A 10,102-nucleotide genomic window follows, 5' to 3' on the forward strand; every position below is an offset into this window, starting at 1 on the left:
TTATCATTCACAAAAAAATAAAATATTAGATAAACATGAGAGTAATATTTCCAAATTTATTCTTTAAAATAACTATAAATTTTGAAACAAACTACTCCTTCAAAAGAAAAATTAAAGAGTTAAATATATATGTTTTGTTCTTAAAATTGGTTAAAATTTTAAAAATACATCTAAATTTTATTTTATTTTAATTTTGTCTCATTAATTTTTTTAAAAATTTAGGATTAATTTAGCAATAATTTTACAAAAATTATTATCAACGAATAAATCAGAGATAGTTATCATATATTATTACTGAATTAATCATAAAATTTTAAAAAATTTAGCTACTAAAAATATATTTAATACACATCGAAAATTTATAAGATAAAATTAAAATAAAATAAAATTTAAAAATATTTTTTTTATTTTTGACAAACTTCAAAAATAAAAAATCTACTTTACCAAAAAAATTATAGATACGTACTATTATTATATTGCCGGAAATGAGCATTAATAGCTTCATTCACGTTTCCTCCCGATTCCTAATAGCATCAATCAAAGTTGTTAAAAGAAAAAGAAAAATATCATAATTATAATGATAGAAAAAAGAGATTACCTCTATCCTTTGGAGTGCAAGAGACTCGGGTGCGCCGGTCATTCGCTTGAAGTAAGCGACGTCGTTTTGCGACGGAGTTGCCATCTATCTCAGGGAGGAATGAACTACGTAAGTGTTGTGAGTTACTTTGCTCCACCTTTAACTATTTATACCACTTCTATCCGAAAGAAATTATTTCTTAAACATATTTAGATACAATTTGTATTTGTATCTCCATACATTTAAGAACCAACAAATATTTCAGTTATTATGTGTGTTTACACTTTATAATTATGCACGCGCTACTTTGCAATTAAATTAAATTAGCACGCTAAATTTAACTAAAATAAAGCTTGCAAATTTTCCTTAAGATTTTGGGGCGGATCATGATAAAAAAAAAAAACCTGCAAAATTTGTTTAAAATTTTACACTTTATAGTTATACATACGCTATTTTGTAATTAAATTAAATTAGCACGCTAAATCTAATTAAAATAAAACCTGTGAAATTTGCTTAAGATTTTGAGCCGGATCATGCTAAAAAAGATCTACAAAATCTGCTTAAGATTTTACACTTTATAGTTATGCACACGCCACTTTGTAATTAAATTAAATTAGCACGCTAAATTTAACTAAAATAAAGTCTACAAAGTCTGCTTAAGATTTTGGGCCGAATCATGCTAAAAAAAACGCCTAAAGACACGATGTCCTTTTTGTTTTGGTTGTAGACTTGTAGCGGGAGGGAAAGGAATTTAATCGGGTAGTTAGAGAGATAGAATTAGAAATTATGTTTTGTTATTCTAGACTTGGGCCTTGGTTTGGTTTGGTTTTTCAATCCGACCCCGCCCAAAAAGAAAAAAACTTATAGTGTTATACAATGCGAAGTCAGCAAGAGATGGAGTAGAGAAAGAAAATAAGATCAATAGAAAAACAGAGCATGGCCTTTTTGAATATGTTTATAAGTGACTTTTCTTAATATTTAACTTATAAAAAGTTACAAATATTAATATTTGGTATAATTTTTAAGATTAATTTATAATTTTTTTAAAAATTAATTAAAGTAGTTCTGATAAAATAAAAAAATGACTTCTTTTGTAATAAATTTTTTTTTGTTAAAATAAACATTTTACTTTTTATGATTTATGTGAGAGAAATTAGGGTTTGATTCGAGGTGGATCAATTATAAAAAGAAAGTAGTAATTATAGTTTCTTTGAAGGTCAACTTTTTGCCTTTTTCAAACTAAATAGAGATATTCGAAAAAAAATCTCTATCATCTTATCTTTTTTTGTGTGTAAAAGATTTATCCTTTTTACCAAATAAGATAGAGTAAAACGGTCTCATTCAAAGTATCTATATCAACCAAAAGTGTCCTACAGTTAATTATTTATTCTTACGGATGACTTTATTCTTTTCTGTAAGATCTCAGAGGACAGCTATGAGCTAGCTACATATGAAGGCATGAAAAAGTTAATTTACATAAATATGTTCTTTTCTTTAGCAATAATACCTCAAGTTAATAGTCAAAATCGTCCCTGAAAGATATACCGATCTCCATTTTGGTCCCTGAAAAATAAAATTAATCAAAAGTGTCCCCAAAAGATACCGACATTGGTGGAGTTTGTCCTTCCATCATCTTAGTTACTGAGATGTGTAACGTTTGCTAAGCTGGAACGTTAAGTTACAGCATGGCATACTCCAGCGTGGTTAACGTTAATGCTGAGCAGATAAGTTTGTTTATTTAGCTCAAATTAGTCCTAATGTTACAACTTTAATCCCAATCTAAAGCATAAATGTGTGTGATTCTCCTGGTACATGACCCTGTATATTTGTTCAGTCACTGTCATGATGAATGGAAGTCACGGCAGTGACTTGCCATCTCAGTCTCTTGGTAGCCATGGTTCCAACTCTTCTATGCGACGGAGGAGGAAGATCAAGGATCAGACATGCTTTTGCAAGTTGAAGACAACGATCAAGAAATATGGTACAAGAGAGAATCTAGATAGGTTGTTCCACACTTGTGCAAGATACCCTGTGAGTTAGGGTTAATTAATTTTATTTCTATTTTTCTATGTCTATTTTGTTGGGCAGTTGAAATTGATATTTTTTTTGAAAATATTCAGAAGGGAAGGCACTGCAAGTTCTTTAGGCGGGGTTGATGATGATGGGTATGAAGCAGGGGCAGAAACTGATGTAGAGGTTGGCAGTGACTATGATGAATGGAGATTGAATGTGTCATAGAGAGTGGGTAGCTTGGAGGGTAAAGTTAGAGCAATAAAGATGCTAATAATGTACATCTCAGTTGCAATGATTGTGGCTTCTGTAATTTGTGCATCACTTTTGTTCACATGTATCTCCAAGTAAAACTACAGATGGAGTGATGTTGTTGTGCTTTTGGCGTGTTGTTAGAGTTTTGAGATTGAATTACTTGATATGTAATGATGATGTGACTTATGAATGAAATTAGGTGTTCCAGGTTGATTGTGTTTAAGTCAACATAAACTTGTCCTTTGAGCATGATGGATTTCATTAAAAATACAATATGGTGATGTTTGTAACTCAAATATAAATTCACCAAAAAGCTACATCACAATAGACATAGTCATTGATATAATCCATAACAAACATCATAATCATATCATATTATTATTATCTTAGTAGATATACCACGTGGGTAATCAAGGATCCACAATTTAACAGAGCAAATCAAAACAAAGGTTTCGTAGCATTGCTCACCTAAACAAAACAACATAATAAACCTAACTAAAATATCCTGATAACACAATTAAATTGTTTACACAGCCATGTTCCCAAAAAGCTAATAACAACGACATACAAAACACATTTCCTAATTAAAGTTCTTAATCTTTCTTTCTTGAATGCTTGAAGCCTGGAGTTGGCACAAATGTCATGAAGCTTTGCATCTTCTTAGTAGTTGCGAAACTTGTTCTTTTCAGTGTTTCAGTAGATATGGTCACAGGTGATTTGGTGGAGGCATTCAATCTTGCCTTGCGTTTAATGACATGCAATTTAGGTGACCTTCCTCTCTTTGCGGTTAGGTATCTTGTATTGGTGGGGAGCCTTTTGGTTGGTTGATTGTCACCTTAGGTTGTGGCTGGACTAGTGGAGGAGGTAGAGAAAGGGATTGAACATCATTGTTGGTGTTTGTTTCATTTGTAGGGGAAGTAGACTCTTTAATAAGTGCAAGTTGCAGTTGCATTTGCCTAGCTTGTTCTTCATCATTCACTTGTTTCTTCTTTGCACAATATGATTGTGTCTTCTAAAGTTGTATAATTTGATAAAAGATGCTCTTAATATGAGTACAAAGCCGCCAAAGATTTATGTCTCACAATAGATATATATGACCTGATCAAAATTGGTTCAATACAAAGAAAAACTATATTATTATTGAATATGCTGATACATTTGAGACTCTAAAATGTAGCAAAAGAGAAAACAAAATTGAAAAAGTTGTTTCTCGTGCAGCTTCTTCCTTGGGTTACAATTTTCTTGTTTACCATAAATGTCTGAAAAGCTAGTCTATGTAAATTGTCATGCTAATTATATTATAAGGACACTACAAATACAGAATATAAGATTAATCTCAGACCCCGATGAAAAAAAGGAAAAGAAAAAAGGAAGGGGACTTGATGTTTATCACTAAACCATACAACAAAGCTAGCAATGCTAGTTCTCTGGCCCAAAGTTATAGAAGGCACTTAGCGATCAAAGTTCTATTTAGGATCAAAATGGGAATAACATAACTCATATCATTGCTATTACCATGATTCATTACCTGGGAGCTGGCTCGGAATGAAAGACAAACCAAAGATGCCTAATAGACACTATACATGCTTCGTCTCTAACCTATCTCAAACTTTGGCTAGAGCTTCAAGGGACCAACATGGAAAAAACTCAGCAATATGCACTTTTGAGGATTTACGTTAGCTGACAATGTCACCTTAGGAATTCAGCTTTGGCACAATAGTAAGGAGGGTAAACCAACTACATATACCCTCACTGGACTTTGCCAAGTGCGAGCCCCATGTGCCCTTTCTAAACAAAAATGCTATAGGAGAACCCTCCATCTACAAAAGCAAAAATCAAATAACGTTAATCAACAACAAAATATGAAACAACCTTAGAGTAACAACTGCATGTAAACACATAACAAACAATATACTCATAGTAAGCTAAACTCTAGTCTAACTAAATGGTTCTTACAACTACGTCAACATAAAGCAACAGACACCAATACTGCAAAATTAACAAAAACTGACAAAAAAATTAAATCTTTACCTATGGCAGTTACTGTTCCTTCCTCCAATCGCGTAAGTTCTCCGCGAGCTCCTTTAACTTTCCACTCTAGTAGCGCCAACTCCTCCACAAATGTCGATGCGCACAAAGATCGTCAAGTAAACAAGGAGGTTCTGATCATAGGCAAGTGTCTAAGGGCAAAGAGTCACAGAGTAGACAAGAGATGAGGGATTTTGGAGCGAAAGTTGAAGAGGGTTGTTATGAGAGGAGATGATGGGGGAGAAACATTTGAAAATCCCACTCTGGACCACAAACGACGTCGTTTCATGGTTTTGGGGGGTGGGAGATTGATGCTACGTCGTTTTGGTGTGTGTCATGTTGTAACTTAATGTTCCAGCTCAACAAACGTTACACACCTCAACAACTGAGATGACGGAAGGATGAACTCCACCAACGTCGGTATCTTTCGGGGATGCTTTTGATTAATTTTATCTTTCAGGGACCAAAATGGAGACCGGGTATCTTTCAGGAATGATTTTGACTATTAACTCATAATACCTCCAACTACTTGCTTGAACTCTCTTGGCAGATAAACTAAATATATTGGACAAATAGTAGCACAAGACAAATACTTGGGGCTACCTTCATTTAGTATAGAGGTAAAAAGGACGACTTTTGGAGAAATTAAGAAGGTATATAGGCACATTCAGGGTTGGAAGAAAAAACTTCTTTCTTCAGCAGGCAGACATGTTCTAATAAAGGCGATTGGAGAGGCTATTTCGATTTATTCTCTCTCTTGTTTCTGATTTTTGGACATATACATTAGAGAGATTCATAGTATCATCTCTCAATTTTGGTGGGGACAAAAAGATTCAAAGAGTAAGATGCCTTGGATCAGCTGAGATACCATGAGTTGACCAAAATTAGAAGGGGCTAGGTTTCAAAGAATTTGGTGCTCATAACCTAGTTCTTCTAGCCAAACACTGCTAGAAAATTGCTACTCAGTCATAATCTTTACTGTCTAGAGTTCTAAAAGGTAAATATTTTGCTATGGCAGTATAATGAAGGTTGAAATAGGAACGGTACCTTTTTGGGGCTGGCATAGTATTCTAGAGGATTGCAAGATTATTGAGAAGGGATTGCTATGGTGAGTTGGTGAGGGAGGTAGCATTAAAATCATCGGTGACCCCTGGCCCTCATCCCCATACCTGTATTCCATCCCCTCAATCTACAGTGATCAATCTGCAAAATATACCATTTATATATGTGAGAGATTTAATTTTACCAAATGTTGAATGGAACAAAGTACTTATTAGCAACACTTTCACAACAGAGATCACACAGAGAATACTAGATACAAGGATAAATGGAAGAGAAGATAAACTTACATAGTCTCTCAATAAAAGTGGCTCATATGAGGTAAGCACTGGATACCAAACTGCATATAGCTTTCCTCACCCACCGTTGGATTTTTGCATAGAGATTACGAGGAACCGAGCATTGTGGAAGGATCTTTGGAAAATAGAGATTCAAGTGAAGATCAAAATCTTCCTTTGGAGAGGATTTCATGAAAGACTCCCAACGATGTTGATCTTAAACCACCGTATCTCAATGATCCCTTCAACATGCAAGAGATACAATCAACATAACAAAAAAAAAAAAACAATCAGCCACTGTATTTTCTTGTGTGAGAAACCGAAGGAAGTATGGGATAAATGTGACTTACCTTCAGCAATTGGAGACGACTATAACAACTCTTTCTTACGCTACTAGAATGCGAGGAAGCGATGGCTCTAGAATAGAGAAACTACTCTAGTGCTATACAATTAATGGCAATCATTTGTTGGCTCATCTGGAAGAGGAGAAATAGACTGTTTTTTTATGGGAGAACCATTCTTGGTGGATATTGTAGCCTCCTTTACACTAAAGCTATGTACCGAAGTTCAACACCCTCACAATCCCTAGATTCTGAAATGTGATTCTTTTTTATCTTTGAGTTTATTTACTTATGGTACTACTCTTTTTTAGGGATTAAGATTTTCTAAAATAAGAAAATTGGTAAAGTGAGGAGTTAATCATTCTTAAATTAAGATAGTGGGACATACATTTCATAAAATTTATAAAATCAATGGTGATAAATGAAGTTATCTATCTTAAAAAAACTTTTATGACTAAAAAAATAAATATAAAATAATTTATTTATAAACTATTTTTAATATAAGTTCTTATATTTTAATCTCTTCTTTTAAAAGAATTTAAAAAAATGACAAATAAGTGCCTAATTTTTTAAGGTTTTGACAAATACATTCTTGACGAAATTTAAATTCCTAACGTGGCTGTAATATTGTCCAGGTATTCGTTATGGTATCATGCTGAAAGGAGGCTAAAATTTGTAGAACAAAAAAGCCCCTAATCATGAAAATGACATCGTTTCGAAGTTTGTAAATTTTTATTAAAAATTCTTTTAAAAGTGAGAAATTATTATAAATTGCCTTAACCCCTTCACAAAAATCAGAGTTTTCTTCCCTCCAAAACAAACAAACACCAACAACTACAACAATCAAAGCTATAACTGTGACCCAAAAGTTACTGTTTTTTTTTTCACTAGGTAAATAATTCTTTGTTCTAGATTAGTCATCCTGTTCTCTCATTCTTTCTTCTTAAAATATTCTTTAACATCTAAGCTTTGATTGCCACTCAATATTTTTATTAGCTCTATACACCTAATTCTTTCAATGTAGTCATCAATCCACACAAAAAATTTGCAAAGTGGTTGTTTCATCTAAACCGATTCAGACAGAACAAAAATATGTTGGTAAAAAACACTATCAGCTTCATCCATATACATGAAAATTTGCAAACTTGTTTGGATTAGTGTTTGTCTTTGACATATAAAATATGGCATATACCCAGCAGAAATATTGAGGAAAAATCATCTTTCTCATCTTTAACTTGCATCGAACATGGAGTCACATTCCAATCGAGCGTTCTTGTCGTCTGTCACCTTCACCTCCACTTTATCTCGTGTTTAATGAGCTTTTATTACTGGCCATTAATATAAACAACACCACCATGAACAACTATGATAAACTACTGCATACACTGCTTTATACAATCCAATTTAAATGTCATTAAGGCTAATATTCATGACGACGTTATTTTCATGTTTAGGACCTTTTCTGCAAACTTAGGCTTCTTCTAGCATAGCATTGTAATGGATACCTGGACAATGTTATAATCACATCAGTCAATTCTGTTTATTTGTGAGAGCAAATAGACACTCTTTTTGTGAAAGTTAGTAATTTTTTTATTTAAATTTTATAAGGATGCATTTATCAAAAACTTAAAAGGTTAGAAATTTAAGAGTGTTTACGATCGGGTTGGTTCAGATTTGGGGTTAAATTAGAATTGAACTAATTGTATTGTAATTGGTTCGGATTTACGTTTTTTATTGTAATGCTGTTATCGAGAATGTGGAGGTGGATGTTTTTGGTGGGTAAGTGCAGAGAAGTTGGGTATACTAGCCACAGAAATTTAGGAAGTGTATGATCTATGATTTGTTGAGGTAGGTGCGACACGCGTGGTAGTTACACCATGGCTTGATTTTAGAGCTGAAGAGGTGGAAGGAAAAGACAAAAAAGAAGAATGTGAAAGTGGAGAATGAGAGTGTGAATGTTAGGGCTATACGAACTATAATGAAAATTGGGGAAGAATAGTGTCATTTTCGAATAAAGATGTTAGAGATCATTTTATCCCCTGTTAGAGTTGTGAGGGATCATTTTGTTCCCTGTTAGAGTTGTTAAGGACCATTTTGTCTTTTGTTAGAATTGACGGAGTCAAGGACTTAAGTGACTGGGGAAATTAATTGTTAAAAACTAATCGAGTAATTAATTTTAGGGCTTGTTTGGGTGAGCTTCTAAGAAAAGATCTTTTGTCGAGTTATCTTTTTTTAAGAGATGTTATGGAAAAGTAAAAGTAATTTTATGTTTGGGTATCTCATGTAAAAAGGTTTTTTTATCTATCAATTATATGTTTGGGTATAATAATATAAAAGTACTTTTTTGTTTATTTATTATATGAAAAACATTTTTTTAAGGAAAGAAGATCTTTTAAAAAATATGTAAATTACAGTTTCTTAAAAAAGATGTTTTTATATTTTTCTAGTGTTTTTACGTTTTCTACTAGAAATTTGACAAATATGCTAAAAAAAATATCTTTTTTTATCAAGATAATGACACCCAAATAAATACTTAATTAGAGGCTAAAGTGTCTGATCCAAATTTTTTAAAGACCAAAATGGATAAATACTTCAAAAAATTTAGAGTAATTATCCAAATAAGTCCTTAAGGATTTTAAACGCGGACATTTTAGTCCCTGAAAAAAATTAATACACAAATCAATCCTCAAGGTTATACTCCGGCAGACAAATCAGTTTCCAGTTAATTTTTCGGCAGAGTAATTACCCAAATCAGTCCCCAAGAATTTTAAAAACGGACATTTTAGTCCCCAAGAAAAATTAATACACAGATCAACCCCCAATGTTTTTCTCTATTCGACATAACAGTCCTCCGTCCAAAAAAAGATTATTATTATTAATTGCATAATAATATTGTACCATAATTTTTTGTATTTTTTGGACAAAAATAATAATAAATTTATTCATTAGATTTTTGTGTATGTATTTATGATATATATACATATATAGTCACTAAATAATAATAATAATAATAATATTCAATAAAATTATTAGAGATTATTCTACAAAAAATTTGAAGTTGAAACCATTTGATATTTTTGTATTTAATATAATCAAAAGATATCCTATTTTAAAAATCATGTTTGTATTAAAAGAAAATATTTTAATTTAAATTTCAAAACATCATTATTCACCTTACTTGTTTCTAACAAAAAAAAGTGTATTATTATTATTATTATTATTATTATTATTATTATTATTATTATTATTATTAGGGGTAAGTACGATTTTGGTCCCTAAAGTTTAGTGGCAGAATCGAAATCGTGCCTCTTGTATTTTTGGATTTAAAATAATCCTTAACGTTTTTTTTTTCATATTAAAATCGTCATTTTTTTTGGACAAAAATACCCTCCCTTTCCCCCTCCGGTCTCCCCTTCCCCCCACCCCCACCTCCAGTCTCCCTTTCCTCCCTCCCCCTCCCTTCCCCTCACCCCACCCCCACCCTCCGGTCTCTCCTTCCCCCCTCCCTTTCCCCCACCCACTCCTGGTCTCCCTTTTCTCCCTCCCCCTCCTTC

General features: G+C 32.6%; 2 long non-coding RNA genes across 3 annotated transcripts; one reads left to right on the forward strand and one right to left on the reverse strand.

The window, feature by feature from the left end:
* Nucleotides 1–579: 579 nt before the first annotated feature.
* Nucleotides 580–3,065, forward strand: LOC112736071 (uncharacterized). Its single transcript, XR_003168715.3, has 3 exons — nucleotides 580–706; nucleotides 2,412–2,608; nucleotides 2,698–3,065. It is a non-coding gene; the product is annotated as an uncharacterized lncRNA (long non-coding RNA).
* A 120-nt stretch (nucleotides 3,066–3,185) lies between these two features.
* On the reverse strand, nucleotides 3,186–6,811 carry LOC112736056 (uncharacterized). 2 transcript variants are annotated; one of them, XR_003168713.3, is made up of 5 exons: nucleotides 6,558–6,811; nucleotides 6,220–6,449; nucleotides 4,874–6,073; nucleotides 4,536–4,662; nucleotides 3,186–3,940 (listed from the first exon to the last, which is right to left on the reverse strand). It is a non-coding gene; the product is annotated as an uncharacterized lncRNA (long non-coding RNA). The 2 variants fall into 2 exon arrangements; XR_003168712.3 differs by having other exon boundaries at nucleotides 4,371–4,662; nucleotides 6,558–6,808.
* Nucleotides 6,812–10,102: the final 3,291 nt, after the last annotated feature.

Source organism: Arachis hypogaea, chromosome 2, assembly GCF_003086295.3.
Source record: "Arachis hypogaea cultivar Tifrunner chromosome 2, arahy.Tifrunner.gnm2.J5K5, whole genome shotgun sequence".
NCBI classification, from domain to species: domain Eukaryota; kingdom Viridiplantae; phylum Streptophyta; class Magnoliopsida; order Fabales; family Fabaceae; genus Arachis; species Arachis hypogaea.